Below are 20,786 nucleotides of genomic sequence, written 5' to 3' on the forward strand. Positions count from 1 at the left end.
TATACATCTTTCTCCCCATGACCCAGTGACAGCCCAGACCTGGTGACCAGTGGAGAGGAGAACACTGCCACTGCCGAGGGGGGAATAAGGTGATCAAGGGTAACAGGGGATGGGGGGCGATCGTGGGTGCCAGCAGGGGAGGAAGGGGGGATGGTGAACGGGTGTCGGGCGTGCCAGTCGGATGCATATGCAGCACTAGCTCCGGTCCACCATCCGCTCTGCTGCCGCCGGTACTTGGTTGATATGATAGGGGCGATCGCAGGGAAGATCAATGACCGTGGGTGGGGTGCAACAATCACGGGTGGAATGCGGGGGTGCCGCAATCGCAAGGGTGCAGCGACCGCGGGTGGAATGTGGGGTGCTGCAATCGCATGGGGGCAGTGACTGCGGGTGGGATGAAGTGGTGCCGCGATCGTGGGGGGGCAGTGATCACGGGTGGGGTGCAGGGGTGTCGCAATCGCGCGGGGAGGGGGGGGGGGGGCGGTGCCGTGGCTGGAATGCGGGTGTGCCGTGATCGCGAGTGTGGAATGTGTGGGTGCCGCGATAGCGTGGGTGGCAGTGACCGTGGGGGTGCCGTGATCGTGGGGGGGCGCTGAACACAGGTGGGGTGCCGCAATCGCGCGGGGGGAGAGGGGTGGTGCCGTGGGTGGAATGCGGGGTTGCAGTGATCTCTGGTGGGGTGCGACTGCTGGGGGTCCCAGTGTGCCAGGGGCAGCCCGGCAGCAGTGATGTATTACTATAGCTGCTCCTGGTCCTCCTCCCGCTCCGTCGCTACTGCTAGGGGTCCAGGTGTGACAGGGGCAGCTCGGCAGCAGTGATGAACTGCTGCAGCTGCCCCTGAACCTCCTCCTGGCTCCTGCTCCACAGTGCTGCCCAGCAGGCAGTAATGGTGAAAGAAATAGGCGGACACTACTGGCCAGTGTCCGCCTGCTTATCGTTCAGTTGGGGGGAAAGTTCCCCCTACACCTGAACGATTAGTTGGGAAAATCAAAGAAGTTTGATTTTCCCAACTAGTTGGACCAACCATTTCTGGACGTTTTTTAGCGTGTGGGAGCAAACGGCTGATAATCGTCTGCTCACACACACTGCCAGATTAGTTGGCTGGTTGGAACAATATCTTCCTGATGTATGGCTAGCATTAGGAGCAAATAAAAAAAGGAGCAATTTGCTCCTTGGCAAAACTATGTTGCACTGCAGGTGGGCAGATGTAAAATATACAGAGATTATAGTTGTGAAGGAGTGTTTCCTAGCTGAATTTGAAGTTTCAGAGCAAAAAAAATTACAGTATTTTTTTCTGTAATTTGTAGCACCTTGCCTAAAATAAACAATATTACATTTCAAAAATACCCCCTATCTCTCCTGATACTGCCCTCCTGATTATTCTGTTTACTAGGCCCCCTCTTTGACAGTAGCAGGAGGGGGCTCAGTGATCATGTCTCTGTGTAAGATATCACTGAGCCACAACAATATAATAGAACTTTTTCTTATTTCTTCCAGCTTCTAGATACAAGATCTCATATCTGCATATAATAATGATGCACTCAACAGATACTCCTTGATCTTTGAAGATTCTACTTCTGTTTTGCTATTTTTGTTTGACAAATAGTTCAGCATCACCTGATAAAGCCGAAGATACCTTTGTTTTGGGATATTTTCCCTCCAGTTCCTCAACCAAATCAGTACTTCATTGTGGGGTTTATAGAGCTGTCCCAAATGCTGATTTAGTCTCAGTTTGTTCACATGTTTGTATGGGGGGGGGGGGGGGGAGCATTTCACGTCTGGGTGTTGATTGTTTAAACCGTGTCAAATCGGAGCTTATCCTTGAAAAGTGCTTTTCCTCTGCCCATTTTTCTCTCCCCCATCCCCGTTAACACAAACTCTACTGGAACTTCAGAAAAAAACAAACATGAAAGGTGTTGACTTTGTTACGTGGCAGCAGACGGCAGGCCCTTGTGTTCCCCATCTTGCTCAAAAGTTGATAACTACAACTAAAATGGGAAACCTATACAAACACGTAACTACATACAACATATTTCAGATTTATTTTCCACCAGAATACAAAACGTACAGTACCTTTCAAATGTCATACAAATTTGTATTTCAAAGTCAAATGAAGGTCATCCTCAGCATGGCAAGAAATTTATAGCATCGCTCTTTACTTTGAACAAATCCATAGATGCGACCAAAAATTTGACCAACTTACTAAAATTCTGATTTGAGCTCTGTAAAAATGTCTTGTGTGGTGTTAAAGAATTGTTAAACATATGGGGGGTAATTCCAAGTTGATCGCAGCAGGAAATTTTTTAGCAGTTGGGCAAAACCATGTGCAGTGCAGGGGAGGCAGATATAACATTTGCAGGGAGAGTTAGATTTGGGTGGGTTATTTTGTTTCTGTGCAGGGTAAATACTGGCTGCTTTATTATTACACTGCAATTTAGATTGCAGATTGAACTCACCACACCTAAATCTAACTCTCTCTACACATGTTATATCTGCCTCCCCTGCAGTGCACATGGTTTTGCCCAACTGCTAACAAGAAGGAATAAAATATTTGTATCTGTTTACTTTACATCATAACCATAGAATTGATTTTTTTTTTTATCAATGTGTAAATAGTGTGCACTGGGCGTTTATCAGGGGCAAAAAGTCCTACTGTTTCACCCAATTCTTTTACCAGATTTTAAGGTTAACAAAAAAAAGCAACAAAGAAAACAACAACTGAAAAGAAACTGTATTCCATGCACTTTTAGATTAAGATAAGATTATGTACAAAAATTTTGAATAGCGTGCACCATGCCTTTTTTGTAAATCTTTAATATATTTTTGAATCACCCTGTACATGTGTATATACTGTATGTATGTATGTATGTATGTATGTATGTGTGTGTGTGTGTATATATATATATATATATATATATATAATACCTACCGGTAAATCCTTTTCTCCTAGTCCGTAGAGGATGCTGGGGTCCATTTCATGACCATGGGGTATAGACGGTTCCGCAGGAGCCATGGGCACTTTAAGACTTTTCAAGGGTGTGAACTGGCTCCTCCCTCTATGCCCCTCCTCCAGACCCCAGTTATAGGAACTGTGCCCAGGGAGACGGACATTTCGAGGAAAGGATTTACTTTTATACTAATGGTGAGATTCATACCAGCTCATACCTCAACCATGCCGCACAACATGGCATTCAACATAACACATGCCAACAGGCATGAACCATTTACAGCAACATGCTGAAAACAAATGTAACACACTTGTGTAACTAACTGAACAAAACTGCAGGTAAAGTACGCACTGGGTCGGGCACCCAGCATCCTCTACGGACTAGGAGAAAAGGATGTACCGGTAGGTATTAAAATCCTGTTTTCTCATACGTCCTAGAGGATGCTGGGGTCCATTTCATGACCATGGGGTTTATACCAAAGCTCCAGTATGGGCAGGAGAGTGCGGATGACCCTGCAGCACTGATTGACCAAACTTGAGGTCCTCATCGGCCAAAGTGTCAAACTTATAAAATTTTGCAAAAGTGTTTGACCCTGACCAAGTAGCTGCTCAGCAAAGTTGCAATGCCGAGACCCCCCCGGGCAGCCGCCCAGGACATGCCCACCTTCCTAGTAGAATGGGCCTTCACCGATGTAGGTAACGGCAATCCAGCCGTAGAATGAGCGCGCTGAATCGTACCTCTGATCCAGCGCGCAATAGTCTGCTTAGAAGCAGGACACCCAATCTTGCTGGGAGCATACAGGACAAACAGAGCCTCTGTTTTCCATAACCAAGCTGTTCATGTGACATAAATCTTAAACCACATCTAGAGACTGTGACTCAGTGAAAGTGTCAGTAGCTACTGGCATAACAATAGGTTGGTTTATGTGGAAGGACGAAACCACCTTTGGAAGAAATTGTTGACGCGTTCCTAACTCTGCCCTATCTACATGGAAGATCAGGTAAGGGCTCTTGTGAGACAAGGCCCCCAACTCAGACACCCGCCTTGCGGATGCCAAGGCCAAAAGCATCACAACTTTCCAAGTGAGAAAACTTCAATTCTATCTCCTGCAGAGGTTCAAACCAATCTGATTGAAGGATCTGCAACACCACATTAAGGTCCCATGGTGCCACTGGAGGCACAAATGGAAGCTGGATGTGCAGAACCCCTTTCACGAACATCTGAACTTCTGGAAAGGAGGACAATTGTTTTTGAAAGAAAACTGATAAGGCCAAAATCTGGACCTTGATTGACCCCAATCTAAGGCCCGCATCCACACCAGCCTGCAGAAAATGGAGAAAACGTCCCAACTCAAACTCTTCCGTAGGAGCCTTCTTGGATTCACACCAAGACACATAATTTCTCCAAATACGGTGGTAATGTCTAGACGTTACTCCTTTCCTGGCCTGAATAAGAGTGGGGATGACTTCCTTGGGAATACCCTTTCGGCCTAGGATCCGGCGCTCAACAGCCATGCCGTCAAACGTAGCCGCGGCAAGTCTTGATACACACACGGCCCCTGCTGTAGTAGGTCCTCTTGAGGAGGAAGAGGCTGAGGATCTTCTATGAGCAACTCCTGAAGATCTGGATACCAAGCACTCCTTGGCCAGTCTGGGCAATGAAGATTGCTCGAACTCTTGTTCTTCTTATTATTTTGAGAACTTTTGGAATCAGTGGAAGTGGAGGAAAAACATATACCGACCGAAACACCCACTGGGTCACCAGTGCATCCACTGCTATTGCTTGAGGGTCTCTCGACCTGGAACAATATCTCTGAAGCTTTTTGTTTAATCGAGATGCCATCATGTCTACTTGAGGAACTCCCCAAAGACTTGTCACCTCTGCGAAGACTTCTTGGTGGAGGCCCCACTCTCCTGTATGGAGATCGTGTCTGCTGAGGAAGTCTGCTTCCCAGTTGTCCACTCCCGGAATGAAAATTGCTGACAGAGCTCTTACATGTCTTTCTGCCCAGAGGAGAATCCTTGTCACCTCTGCCATACTTGGAAACTTTCCCCCTGTGTGACAGCTCCCCAGCCTTGGAGACTTGCATCCGTGGTTATTAGGACCCAGTCGTGAATCCCAAACCTGCGTCCCTCTAGTAGGTGAGAACTGTGTAGCCACCACAGGAGCAAAATCCTGGCTTTGGGGGACAGGATTATTCCGGTGCATGTGTAGGTGGGATCCGGACCACTTGTCCAATAGGTCTCACTGGGATACTCTGGCATGAAATAGGCCAAACTATAAGGCCTCGTAGGCCGCTACCATTTTCCCCAACAACCGAATGCATTGATGGATCAACACGCTTGTTGGTTTCAATATTTGCTTGACCATTTTCTGGATTTCCAGAGCCTTTTCCACTGGAAGAAATACTCTCTGTACTTCTGTGTCCAGAATCATCCCTAAAAAGGACAATCTTGTCGCTGGTTCCAACTGCGACTTTGGAAAATTCATGATCCAACCGTGTTGTTGGAGTATTGACAGGGAGAGTGCGATGTTCTGCACCAACTGTTCCCTGGATCTCGCTTTTATCAGGAGATCGTCCAGATAAGGATTATATTGACTCCTTTTTGACGAAGGATGACCATCATCTCCTCCATCACCTTGGTGAATACCCTCGGTGCCGTGGAGAGTCCGAACGGCAACGTCTGGAACTGGTAATGGCAATCCTGTACTGCGAATCTCAGATAAGCTTGGTGAGGAGGATAAATGGGAACATGCAAGTAAGCATCCTTTATGTCTACTGACACCATGAAGTCCCCCTCCTCCAGACTGGAAATCACTACCCTCAGGGGTTCCATCTTGAACTTGAACCTTTTCAGGTAGAGATTCAGATTTTTCAGGTTTAAAATCGGTCTGACCGAGCCGTCCGGCTTTGGAACTATGAAGAGGCTTGAATAAAAACCTTCTCCTTGCTGTGACAAGGGTACCAGGACAATAACCTGATCCTGACATAATTTTTGATTTGCCGTTGTTACTGCCTCTCTTTCTGGAAGAGAAGCTGGCAAGGTCGATTTGAAAAATCGGCATGGGGGGACATCTTGAAACTCTAGTTTGTACCCATTGGACACTATTTGTAAGACCCATGGGTCCAGGCCAGATTGAATCCAGACTTGACTGAAAAGTTTCAGACGTGCTCGCACCCGAGCGGACTCCCACAAGGGAACCCCAGCGTCATGCTGCAGATTTGGCAAAAGCAGGGGTGGACTTCTGCTCCTGCGATCCGGGAGACTATGTGAATTTCTTTCTTTTCCCCATTCCCCTACCTGCAAAAAAAGGGGGAACCTTTGGCCTTTTTGTATTTGTTGGCCGAAAGGACTGCATGAGAGTGATGTGTCTTTTTCGCCGGTGTAGGAGCATAAGGCAAGAATGTCGACTTACCTGCGGTAGCCGGCGAGACTAACGCATCCAGCCCATCACCAAACAAGGCCTCACCTTTATTCGGGAGAGTCTCCATTTTTCTTTTGGAATCTGCATCAGCATTCCACTGGTGAATCCACAACGCCCTCCGAGCCAATACTACTGCCATGGTAGTGGTTCTTGATCCCAAGAGACCAATATATTTCATGGTTTCTAGTACGTACGCAGCAGCGTCTTTGATATGACCTAACATTAGGAGTATCTCGTCTATTGTGTCAATGTCTAATGACAAGTTTTCTGACCACTTCTCAATAGCACTACTCACCCACGCACAGACAATGGTAGGCCTGAGTAGTGTCCCATTGGCCACATCAATAGATCACCTCACTCACTTGCGCCTGTTGGCTCCTTAAGTGAAGCCATTCCAGGCGCAGGGAGAAACACCTTTTCTCTTTTCTTCTTTTATGACAGGGCCCTGTCTAAAATGTGGGGTGACTCCCACCTTTTGGAAAAAGGTAAGCTGCCTGAATTCCTTTTGGGAATCTGAAATTTATTTTCAGGTTAAATCAGACTCCCTCCAAGAGACTGTTCCTGAGGTGGAGGGAAAATTACATTACTTGGAGGGGCTTCGTAATTTCTAACACCACCTTTATAGCTAAAACATGTTTTGAATGCTTTTTTGCTAATTTAGGACCTATTCCCCTGGAATCACTAGTGTCGACACAGGAAACAGAGTCCGTGTTGGTATCAGTTTGTACTACTTGCAAATTTGTATGTGACGACAAGGGGAGAGAGAGAAAGCTCTTGTGTGGGCGCACTCTTATGAAAAGAAGAAATATTCTTCAGTTCTTCAGTTATGAAAGGAAAATTAAAATGTATGTTTATTAATCAAAATTAAAAAGTTACCCCTCTGCGATCCAAAGAAAGGTGTGAAAATAGGAAAGATGTGAGAAATATTTAAAAATGTTCTGGTCTGTTAATCACACGAGAAGGATTAGAAAGGCTGCAGACACCTGATAGTCTGACACCCGTTTCTCCTGACCAGTACAGATATTCTGTATTAATGAGACCAACCAGGGAGGTCAGTATTGTGTCTTAGAGGACCACTTAGATTGGGTTAATACTAAGTAATTTGCTATTCACCCGTTAATCCATGTTGCACGAATTGGAGATGTCTATATTGGCGTGACCTGAACGCTGGTAAAAGTAAAGAAAAAGTTAGAAAGAAAATAACAAATAGTGGTGATACTGCTGTTGGTGTCCACCCTTCAAAGGAAGGGGAATAGTCCCTACTCTACAACACCGGGTATTCCCAGGGAGTCTCCTCTCTCAAGGTACTAACCCGGCCCGACGCTGTTTGGCTTCCAAGATCGGACGAGATCGGGCATTAGCAGCGTGGTATGATAGTAGAGAGGCTATCTACCAATGAGAGTGCACCTATATAGGAATGGTAAAATAGGGAGATTAGAAAGATGAAGCCATATAATGTGTGGATCTGCTTTCCACGTTAGGCAAGGTGAAACAATTGCCACTCAGTGGCGTAGTACACCCTGGATCGTGGATGAGAGTCTACGGAAAGATAGTGAGCAATGGAAAAGAGAAGAAAAAATGTTCAAAAGGATTTTACACTAATTCGGATTCAGCTATTGGTTAGTGTCCCTATGGAGAAACCAAGTCACAAAATATGGAGCGTCAGGTAGATTTGTAAATCCAAATATAAATCACATATACATTCCTTTTGTGCAAAAGACACTTGTGAGTACAGTAGCAGAAAATCATTACTTTGGGTAAGGGATGAAACCAACCTATAAAATGTAACACACTGCGAAAATAATCAAAAATAGAGCAGTGTGCAAAGAATAGGTCTAACCTGCAATCTGTAGGATTACTAGGTTGTAATATGCACAGAAAATCCCAACTGCATCGTGTGCAGTATTAGTTAGTGTGCCCAATGCGATAAGCACATATAGCAATGGTAATTCAAACCTTAATTAAAGATAAGAAAAAATGATACTCAAAGTGTCAGGTTCAGGAGACAGGTGGTAGTAAACGATCCTCCAAGGAAAGGTCCCATTGTAAAGTCCGTGGAAAACGCGTTTCGCCCGTTGGGCTTCAATTTCCTTTCCAGCAATTATAATTGTCCACCTTTGGTTCTTCACAATTTGTTGCAATTTATCACACACCAGTGCCCGGTCGCTCTTCCTTTTGATAAATTTCTATGTGACCCAGAGGGGTCCCTGTGGATGAAAGGCAGAACTATTAAAAAATCACATCTTCAACAGATTATCTGTATGAGATTCAGTAGTGATTCACACTATCATGTATCCTTACACCCAGTCAGGCTCTTGGTGTCATATTACACCTCTGTGTCTCTAACATGTCTTCCACAGAGGAAGAGATTCCCTGCCACAGATATGTCACACACATGCTCAACCACACCACAGACACTCTGACAGTAAAATCTGTCAGAGGGACACAGATAGGATTTGCCAGTTCACAACCCAGCGCCAGTAACACAATGTCTGTGAACACAAAATGCCCACAGACATGCAGCACTTTTATAATGCTAATCACACAATTATATAGCACCAAATTCACTGTGGCCTCCCCTGTTTTGCACCCTGATACTTGTTCAGTAGTGGAGGAGGACCAGCGTTGTCTCTGCAGCCTGAGGAGAGAGAGAAAATGGCGCTGAGCAGTGAGCTGGCTAACTGAGGAGGAAGCTCCACTCTTCAATGGTGTGTTTCTCCTCAGCTTTTATGAGGTAATTTTTTATACTGGCGGGGGTAGGACTGTGCCTCAGCAACTTATGCCCCTTATTTATGCCAGTTTCCATAGGTTTCATGCTGCCCAGGGCGCCCACCCCCCACCCCCGCACGCCCTGCACCCTGCAGTGCCTGTGCATGTGTGGGCAACATGGCACGCTGTGCTCCCACCAGCCGCGCGGTACCTTTAGCCGTCACTTTCTTGATTGAAGATATGTCTTCTAACACTCACCTGTCTTCTGACTTCTGGCTCTGTGAGGGGGGTGACGGCATGCTGTGGGAGTGAGCATCTAGGCACGGCTAGCATTCAGTTCCCTTCAGGAGCTAATGGTGTCCTGTCAGCCAGAAGCAGAGCCATGAAATTCTTTAGGAAGTTGGTTCCTACTTCTGCCCCCTCAGTCCGACGAAGCAGGGAGACTGTTGCCAGCAGTTCTCCCTGAAAATAAAAACCTAACATAAGTATTTTCAGAGAAACTCAGTAGAGCTCCTCTGGAGTGCATCCAGTCTGCCTGGGCACATTTCTAAAACTGGGGTCTGGAGGAGGGGCATAGAGGGAGGAGCCAGTTCACACCCTTGAAAAGTCTTAAAGTGCCCATGGCTCCTGCGGAACCGTCTATGGTCATGAAATGGACCCCAGCATCCTCTAGGATGTATGAGAAATATATATACACACTGTACATATTCAGTATGTATACTGTATGTATGTATGTCTGGGAAAGAAGGACAAACCTCTGGCGCTACTGGATAGTGTTCTTAAAATTAATAATAATAAACTAAAGTTTATCCTTCTGTGCAAAAAATTGTCCTGTTATAAAATATAGTGTTTAAATATAAATATTTAAACACTATATTTAAACACTGTATTGTAATATATTTAACACAATAACAATTAGCCTAATAAACAATCTTTTATCCTATTTTTATCATTATTTATTCATTATACTAATTTATCTGCATAATTATCTATATATGGTTCATTTTTAATATATAATTGACATATCTATGAATTTATAACAGGACAATATTTTGCACAGAAAGATAAACTTTAGTTTATTATTATTATTAATTTTAAGAACACTATCCAGTAGCGCCAGAGGTTTGTCCTTCTTTCCCAGACATTGCCAAATTAAAGGAAATACCCGAAAAGAATTCCTACTCTAACCTGGGCTGCACGGATATTTAGACATACAAGTAACATTTATACAAGGGAGCGCAGAGCACATATATATGTATATATTTACACTGCTCAAAAAAATAAAGGGAACACTTAAACAACACATCCTAGATCTGAATGAATTAAATATTCTTATTAAATACTTTGTTCTTTACATAGTTGAATGTGCTGACAACAAAATCACACAAAAAAATTCAATGGAAGTCAAATTTATTAACCCATGGAGGTCTTGATTTGGAGTCACACTCAAAATTAAAGTGGAAAAACACACTACAGGCTGATCCAACTTTGATGTAATGTCTTTAAAACAAGTCAAAATGAGGCTCAGTAGTGCGTGTGGCCTCCACGTGCCTGTATAACCTCCCTGGGCATGCTCCTGATGAGGTGGCGGATGGTCTCCTGAGGGATCTCCTCCCAGACCTGGACTAAAGCATCCGCCAACTCCTGGACAGTCTGTGGTGCAACGTGGCGTTGGTGGATGGAGTGAGACATGATGTCCCAGATGTGCTCAATTGGATTCAGGTCTGGGGAACGGGCGGGCCAGTCCATAGCATCAGTGCCTTCGTCTTGCAGGAACTGCTGATACACTCCAGCCACATGAGGTCTAGCATTGTCTTGCATTAGGAGGAACCCAGGGCCAACCGCACCAGCATATGGTCTCACAAGGGGTCTGAGGATCTCATCTCGGTACCTAATGGCAGTCAGGCTACCTCTGGCGAGCACATGGAGGGCTGTGCGGCCCCCCAAATAAATGCCACCCCACACCATTACTAACCCACTGCCAAACCGGTCATGCTGGAGGATGTTGCAGGCAGCAGAACGTTCTCCTTGGCGTCTCCAGACTCTGTCACGTCTGTCACATGTGCTCAGTGAGAACCTGCTTTCATCTGTGAAGAGCACAGGGCGCCAGTGGCGAATTTGCCAATCTTGGTGTTCTCTGGCAAATGCCAAACGTCCTGCACGGTGTTGGGCTATAAGCTCAACTCCCACCTGTGGACGTTGGGCCCTCATACCACCCTCATGGAGTTTGTTTCTGATCGTTTGAGTAGACACATGCACATTTGTGGCTTGCTGGAGGTCATTTTGCAGGGCCCTGGCAGTGCTCCTCCTGTTCTTCCTTGCACAAAGGCGGAGGTAGCGGTCCTGCTGCTGGGTTGTTGCCCTCCTACGGCCTCCACGTCTCCTGATGTACTGGCCTGTCTCCTGGTAGCTCCTCCATGCTTTGGACACTACGCTGACAGTCACAGCAAACCTTCTTGCCACAGCTCGCATTGATGTGCCATCCTGGATGAGCTGCACTACCTGAGCTATTAGTGTGGGTTGTAGACTCCGTCTCATGCTACCACTAGAGTGAAAGCACCGCCAGCTTTCAAAAGTGACCAAAACATCAGCCAGAAAGCATAGGAGCTGAGAAGTGTCTGTGGTCACCACCTGCAGAACAACTCCTTTATTGGGGGTGTCTTGCTAATTGCCTATAATTTCCACCTGTTGTCTATTCCATTTGCACAACAGCATGTGAAATTGATTGTCAATCAGTGTTGCTTCCTAAGTGGACAGTTTGATTTCACAGAAGTGTGATTGACTTGGAGTTACACTGTGTTGTTTAAGTGTTCCCTTTATTTTTTTGAGCAGTGTATATATATATATATATATATATATATATATATATGAAGGCACTTATAGATAGTAATAATAATTGTGTGTCTTCCAAAGGAGCAAGAGCAACTGGAAAATGTAGACCAATGGAACAGCAGCGGCACTCCGGATCAAATTAAAGACTAATTACAAATTTTATTACATTTTCAACACTCCTTATTGAGGCGCCTTCATGTTGTTCTTGACAAAGGCACATCAATAAAGAGTGCTAAGCCGTTGTAAATGAAATTATATTTGTAACGAGTCTTTGATTTGGTCCGGAGTGCGGACACAGGTCCATTGGTCTATATGTGTGTATGGTGTATGTGTGTGTGAATCTATATATTCTTTTTATATTTTAATATCTTTGTTGAAGTCTGAGCTTTTATGAGCTTATAGGTCCACTAAAATTTACTAACCAGCTCCCCTAAGACTGGAGCAAGTGGTAAGTTGACCCTTACTTGGCCAGGCCAGTTACAAAAGAGTCACCTGAGTATCACTTAATTGGCAGGGGGGGGGGGGGGGAGGATGAATCACCATTATTGCTGTTTGTTAATACTTGGGTAAGTTTGGGTAACTGTAAAATAGCAATTTATACTTTTAACAACACCATTTACTAGAGATTTTGTGTGCTGTAAAAAGTAAATATATTGTAAAACACTTTTTGTTGTTGGAGCCTTTACAAATTAAAGAAAAAAATTGGTGCACCTATAAATATAAATGGGTTGGATGTTATATTCAGACGTTTTGGCACTTCCTTGCCTGTGTGCTTTCATTAGTGCCCCCCAAGAAGGACAGGTGTGAGCCAAACCAGGTGCCGTACAAGTCCTTGCTACACCATGATTCAAAAACACCAAAAATTAGGGTTTCCTGGACAATCCAAGCGATATAGGCCTTCATTCCGAGTTGATCACTCGCTAGCTACTTTCTGCAGCTCTGCAAACGTATAGTCGCCGCCCACGGGGGAGTGTATTTTCGCTTTGCAAGTGTGCGATCGCATGTGCAGCCGAGCGGGACGAAAAAGTTTTTTGCAGTTTCTGAGTAGTTCTGAACTTACTCAGCCGCTGCGATCACTTCAGCCTGCCCGGTCCCGGAATTGACGTCAGACACCCGCCCTGCAAACGCCTGGACACGCCTGCGTTTTCCCTATCACTCCCAGAAAACGGTTAGTTGACACCAATAAACGCCTTCTTCCTGTCAATCTCCTTGCGATCGGTTGTGCATATGGATTCATCGCTAGAAGCATTGCACAGCAACAATGCTGTTTGTACCCATATGACGCGCGTGCGCATTGCGATGCATACGCATGCGCAGTAGTAACCTGATTGCTGCGCTGCGAAAAATGGCAGCGAGTGATCATCTCAGAATGAGGGCCAATGTTCTGAATATCTTGCAATATATTTATCTAAATAGTATATAGCATGCCCCATTGAAAGGCAGATATTTGAGCAGTTGGTGGAGGCCTTCCTTTCAGAGGGCTATTATGGAAAACCGATAGTGTTATATCATGTTCGGTCTCCTGGCAGTCAGCTTAATGGCCCCTTTCTGCAATCCTGTTTGATATGGTGGAACAATCTCCCCACCTCCCTCTGACCAAACATTAAGAATGCAGAGGAACTAGGGCTCTGTAAAGGGAACAAAACAAACTGAACTTGTATTATGTCATTGTGCTTTAATGCTGAAAAGGGGTTAATATAAGGTTAAAAGAAGACAAACTATAAAGTAATAAATAAGAGAAAAACAATAAAAAATAAATTCGTATTCTTAAAAAAATCCATGCAGTATTCAGCTTTTTGAGGCTTTAAAAATGTTGGACTTGGAAAACATTTTTCAGAATAAGTTCTTTTTTTTTTTATTGGAAATGGGACAATTTAAGATTTGTTTGGTTTTACCTGTACCCTTCTGGCTGTCTATTGTTAGTTGTATATAGAACTGTTTTTTATGGATCAGATTCCCCAACGTGGAACATTATTGGTTGGTAGTACAAAATTAGGACGATATAAATAGCAGGTCGCTATCGTCCTAATTTTGTCAACTGATTTTGTACTACCAACCAATAAGCAAATCATTATTCTTCTATTATTATTATTATTATTATTATTAAGTGCTAAGTTTATTTTCTACAATATATCTGAAAAATAAGATAAAACCTGTATTGCATAGCAAATAAGTATAGACATTAAAAGCATTTATTTATTAATATTTATTTCTATAGCACCAGCATACTCTGCAGCGATTAATTTTAGGAACCAAAATTGTAATAAAACAAGACTGATGGGAAGATGTTTCAAAGCTTGGAGAGAGATAAAGTGGAGAGAGATAAAACACAGCCGGTAAAATGTCATTTAGGAGATGATTGGTTGATACTTTATCACCCTTTACTGTATCTCTCGCCAAGCTATGATAAATCTCCCCCACAGTTTATAAAATTACAGAAGCTAATTGGTTAGTACTTTATCTTCCCTTTAAAGGTAGGTACACAGCAGCTGATCGGGGTAAACTCTCCCAATCATCCATCCTATGTGTCCTCAGCCTGACCCCTTTCAGCTCCTGCAAATATAGTACAGACGGTGCAGACTATAGCACAATGTTTAGGGGACTTCTTTGGGCTTCTATTGAATTGGATGTTCAAACCTTTCAAATTTAAACAGGATATAAGATCTGAAACGTTTGATCCTGGCCTTTGCAGGCATGTTGTGAGCCGTTTATTGTCTTACTCTCCTGCATCAGCATTGCGTACACACAGATACAATCACTTTGCCGATCCTAAGATATCGGATGGAAATCGTAGGATAAGGATAATGATTGTATCTTTGTGTACCCACCTTTACTCTCTCCAGGGTTTGATACATCTTCCCCTGTGAGGCCTATTTATCATTGGTGGCAATGAGGCTCCAACCATAGGTGTTTCTATCATGGGTGGTGCAATGTGTGCGGTGCACATGGGACCTTGGGTCCAGGGGGGCCCACACCGCACACATTGCACCAATATTTTAGTACTCACCTCTCTGGAGCCCATCATCGGGCACTGCAGATGCATCGTCGCGCCAAAAATCCCTTCCAAAATGGCCACCATGCATGCGCAGTACGAATTTTATCTCCAGAACATGGCGGGCACCAGGTTTCCGGAGACCCGCGCATGCACAATGCCGGAGCCTCCTCTCTTAAGATGCCCATGGCTCCAACTATCATTTTTTATAATTTTTTATTGCGGCTATAAATTATTTTCGGTGCTACTGTATGTAGAAATACCCTTGCTAGGACCGAGGCTCCAACATGAGCATATTTGAGAATATGTTGCCTTGAAAATATTATAACTATTATATTGATATTGATAAATGTTCATTAACTATATTATTTTCATAGTATATTGTTATATAGTAGAGGTGGTCTTATGCTGACATAGCATGCTGGATCTAGTAGTTCTACAACAGCTGGACAGCCACACATTGCCCGAGCCCTTGGTACAATCTATACAAGACCAGCTTAGGTTGTATTGCCACTTTCCTACCATATGTTGTGAGGTCATTGCAAAGCCCGCTCACCTCACATCTGCAGAGGCAGCTGGTCAGTCCCAGGAAGTCATATAGGTTTCATGGACATCAATAAAGTTTAGTCTCCTGGGTTCAAAGTGAGGATGATGAAAGTAGATGGATGCTGTAAAGCTAGCAGTGAAGATTTTATCAGTATGAGCATCCAGTTAATGTTAACAGCTTTTGCAGATTTAAATGGGTCCCTGCAAGAGAAATCTGAAAGTGAGGAGAAACAGGAATGTACTTTACCTTTTCTCTCACTTACAGATCTTGCTTTCATTAGTGGCCTACAGAGTGCTAATAAATGATCATATGCTGTGTGATGGTGTACTGGTTAGCATTACTCTGGTATTTGGATGATTCTGATGACATTTGTCTAGAATGATGTGGGCTAATTAAGTGTACTTTAGATTGTACACACCTCATAGATAAACATAACTGAATAAAGCTACAGCAAACCTGTCAACAAGGGTGTAGCTACAATGGGTGCAGGGAGTGCCGCTGCTATGGGGCCCAGAGCTGAAACGGGCCCATAGTTACATGTGTCATACACTTTTTTCATCATTTGGAGGTTCATAGGGGCCCTTACTTTTGCCTTGGAGCCCACAGCATATCTAGTTATGCCTCTGAACCTGCTCATTGTAGTATAAAATTAACTACAGGGCATTATACTGTGACATAAAATTAACTGGGGTATTGTAATTTGGCACAGTATGAAATGGAAGCACTACAGTGTGCCATAATATGAACTGGGGGCACTGTAATGTGGCATCATATGAACTGGGGACACTATGTCATAATGTGAATTAGGGGTAATGTGTTGCATAATGTGTGCTGGCAACCCCACAATGTGAACCAGGGCACTACTATGGTTCATAAAATAAACTAGTTCACTATTATGGTGTCCCTCTGGAGGCATTGGGACAGTGGCCCCTTTAAAATGTTGCTATGGTGCCCACAAAGATCTGGCTATGCCCCTGCTTGTCAATATCTATGATTAGTAATTTAGGACAAAACAGACAACGGTATAGCTTTTTCCAAATCACAATAATTCCTGTCAAGCCACACCCCCAGACTATGCTCATTATTGTAGCTGGAAATCAGGTTTGTTTTCATATGTGTATTGGTAAATGTCTACAAGTTGGTAGGTGCGTAGCTGATGTGATCAAGGAGGTTAGTCCATATATAGTCTATATATTTATATAGTGGCAACTTGTTCCACGGAGCTGAACAGATGTTACCCAAAATATTTCTGTATTCCCAGGAATACAGTATGGTCAATTGTCATTTGCTCCCATCCTTTACCAGATTTTCATTCCAACCAACCAGATTGGACAATAAATCTTTAGGTGTATGGCCAGCTTAAGTTCTCTTTGTTCCACTACAGGAAAACTATAAAATAGTTGCCTCCCAATTAAATTATAAACAGTACTCTGGCATTATTAAACTATTAGTTTAAATCTAATATACTTTATTGATTTAAATTTAATATACCGGTACATAATCCATACCTCTGAATATGACCCATTCCAGGAGAAACAAAATGCTCTCTACCTGGACCTCCCTCTTAATTTATTATTGCAATCATGTGTGTTGAAATATCTTTCTTATCAATTAAATAGTTCAACACAGGTGACACCAATCATATTTTCAGAGTGAAGTCCAGGTAGAGCGCATTTTGTCCCTCCTGGAATGGACAATTTTGGGAGGTATGCACAATCTAGTATACACCCCTCCTTCCCCCAGGCCCCCTGATTTAAATTCCCTGGGCCCCATCCAAGTCTTAATCCAGCCCTGTAAACAGCTGTCAATATGAAAAGGTTTCAATCGCTCCTGGGCTAAGTACTGTACAGCTGTACAGCATTGTGATGCTCCAATAACAAAGTGACATGCTTTGGGATATTCAGACCCTTTTATGGAACCAAGTAAACAATATGAACCTGCAGTCTAATCACTCTGACCATTAAGTCTGGTGACTCAGACATGTGATGTTATTGCAGTCATGCACAATCAATATGGGCAGTACGGATGGTTAGTATTACTGCCTCACAGCACTGAGGTCATTGGTTCGATTCCCACCAATGTCTCTACCTGTGCAGAGTTTGTATGTTCTCCCCGTACTTGTGTGGGTTTTCTCCGGATACTCCGATTTCCTCCTAAAATCCAAAAATATACTGATAGGTTAATTGGCTCCCAACAAAAATTAACCCTAGCATGAATGTGTGTATGTGTACATGTGGTAGGGAATATAGATTGTAAGCTAAACTGGGGCAGGGACCGATGTGAATGGCCAAATATTCTCTCTGTAAAGCACTGCGGAATATGTGTGCGCTATATAAATAACTGGTAATAAATTAATAAATAAATAAATAATAATAACAGTCAATCAAGATATAGCTTGTAGCATTTATCCATCTAACTACATAGTCTGATACAACTGGAGTGATCCATAGTCTTAACAGTGGATGTGCAGCTAAGTAGGTATATATTTTTTACGTTTGACATGTCTCAGCATATGAACGTTCACCATTCCCAACTTCATAATTACTATACTGTCTACACTTTATGTACTATTAATTTGCAGGTAATTTTAAGTACTTTGGGTAACTCTATTAAAGATGCCTAATTTCAACTACTCCTTGAAAAACGTGCCAAGCAGTTCATATGTAACAGTCATTAACAGCTATTGTGTCTCCATGGTGTCAGATATCAGTTTAAAGTATTATGGGAAATCTGTTTCCGCAAATAGTTTTCTTCCAGGATCTCTGTTCCTGGCAGTTTTGAATGACTTGGTAATTACAATGTAGAACAACCTGCTCCAAAAATACCTACGGCTGTAGTCTGGAAGAAAAAGGAGATCACTAGCGTCAGTGTTCTGTTCCCCGCAAGCAGCCTGTTGTTCCTGGATCCTGCATTTGCCTTTGCTGCTGCTGGAGCAGTTCTTATTAAGTGGGGTCAGGTACCTGCGTGGAGGCATCATGGGTTCTGGCTATTGGAATGCAACAACCGCAAATTTGTGCACCTTCGCAGTAGAACAAGCACAGGTGTGTGTGAAAGTTTAAAGCTGTCGGTCAGTATGTATGGGCATCTCATCTAACAGTAATGGTTAGGTGATTAGTTCTCCTACAGACCCTTACCTTCTATGTCCTGTGCCTGTCAGCAGAGCCTTTACTTTGCCTTGTATATTTGGACCTTAGTCTGATGACTGAAGGACAGGTTTAGAGGCGGATGAAAGAGGGATCGGTGCTGCGTCTTTGGTTGCAGTGGATCTGAGAACATATGCTAATGCTGCAGGAGCCATCTTTTGTAAACAGAGGCCCTCACCTGGATTCTTAGATACGCTGCCTGCATCCAAAGACGAAGTATCAGATCAACATCAGGAACATCTGAGCAACCCTGAGTTTGCTCAGAATGTCCACCACAACTAAGCTGTTGAGACCATTGAATCCGTGTGAGAGGACTCACATCCTGGCTTCAGCATGCTGATAAAGCTAAGACGGCACCCCCCAATCTTCTCCTACATTCCCTGTCGCTTCCTCCAAACATTGTCATCCTGTCAATGTAGTTGAGACCAGAGTGCAGCTCTGATGCATAATGTGCAGACCTAAAACCATCAGCCATTTGAGACATAATCGGAATAGCATCCACCTCTGAATCAGGCCATGAGACTGGGTGTAGTATGGTATGCCGGAGGTCGGGCTCCCGGCGACCAGCATACCGGCGCCGGGAGCCCGACCGCCGGCATACCGACAATGTGGCGGGCGCAAATGAGCCCCTTGCGGGTTTGCTGCGCTCACCACACTGCGGGCACGGTGGCGCGCTACGCACGCCACACTATTTTATTCTCCCTCCAGGGGGGTCGTGGACCCCCACGAGGGAGAATAAGTGTCGGTATGCCGGCTGTCAGGATTCCGGCGCCGGTATGCTGTACGCCGGGATCCCGACAGCCAGCATACTGAAGACCACCCCATGAGACTCTCTACCTGCTTCTGTGGATCAGCTCATCCTAGAAAACTATGTGGTGTGTGGATTAAAAGATCAACAGTATATAGATAGACAGTCAATAGTTCTAAACCGGATAGTCGACTGTCTATAGGTCAACAGTGTCAAAGGTTGGCATGGTCAAAATGTCGACACATGCTTTCTTTTGTTTTGTTCCTGCAACCCTAATCTTAACCCTGCCCCTCCCCTAATGTCTAACCCTATTCCTCTTCCTGGTGCCTAACCCTAACTGTCCCCTTCTACAGCCTAGCCCTCCTCCTAGGTGCCTAATCCTCACCCTAACCCTAAAAATCATAAAATACCATGTGTCGACCATTTGCATGCCGACCTTTTCAACCTCTTGACCTTTTGTCCCAGTTGACCTAATGTCCATGTCGACCATTTAACGGTTGACCTTATGATACTGATGACCTTTTGACCCTGTCAACATATTGACTGTCTATCCTTTATCCGGATACCCTATAGGAGCAGGTGAGAAACTTTATCTGAATACTTGTGTATTCAGGCTTTACTGCAGAAAGCAACCCTGTACATGTATTCAATTAAAATAAATATTTCTAGTATCCACGTGACAGAGATTGAAGCATTTGCGTATCTATAAAGGGCTCACACCCTGCACCCATATTATTATACTGACCGGCGCTGTAGACAGAAATCATTGTAAAAATGTTGGTGCAGCCATTTTCCCAAAGTTTTTTGCATGCGCAGTAGAGAAGACCCCAGTTACATAGCACAACGCAGTAGGGTGCTAAATTTCATTAATCACGTTGAATTTTTTTAATCTGTATTATTATTTATATAGTGGCAGCTTGTTCCACGGAGCTGTTTTCCCAGCCTGCAGGACATGGTGTAATGCAACCTGGAGTGGTGCAATGCAACATACCATGGTATTGCTACAGTGAGAGAATTAGGGGAGGTCATTGTTTACCTGGCATTAGTACTCAATGACAATAGAAGGCTAAGTACTACTGTTAGTGATCTATGTGACAACATTTTTTATTTGGATGCCAATAACACATACATGTATGTGCATCTATTGTTGCCCGATTGCAGATGATTTTACAGGAAAGAGGAAGGGTAGCAGCATCTGTGGTATGCACTGTTATTTATTTATTTATTAACAGTTACTTATACAGTGCATACCCTCCAGCTCTACCTTTTTTGCCGGTACAGTACCGTTTTTTTTCTGGTCTGTACCGGCCAAAAGGAGCAATATACCGGTTTTCAGCATCTCCCATTCCAATTGAAGCCTATGGGAGTGCCGCTCAGCCATGCCCCCTTTACCCGTGACCACACCCCCTTCCCTTATTTGTACCGATTTACAGCTCAGCAG

At 43.9% G+C, this 20,786-nt stretch overlaps 1 pseudogene; it reads right to left on the minus strand.

The window, feature by feature from the left end:
* Nucleotides 1-7,635: 7,635 nt before the first annotated feature.
* Nucleotides 7,636-7,756, minus strand: LOC134947136 (5S ribosomal RNA; annotated as a pseudogene).
* Between the last annotated feature and the right edge of the window lie 13,030 nt (nucleotides 7,757-20,786).

Source organism: Pseudophryne corroboree, chromosome 7 (assembly GCF_028390025.1).
Source record: "Pseudophryne corroboree isolate aPseCor3 chromosome 7, aPseCor3.hap2, whole genome shotgun sequence".
Classification (NCBI taxonomy): domain Eukaryota; kingdom Metazoa; phylum Chordata; class Amphibia; order Anura; family Myobatrachidae; genus Pseudophryne; species Pseudophryne corroboree.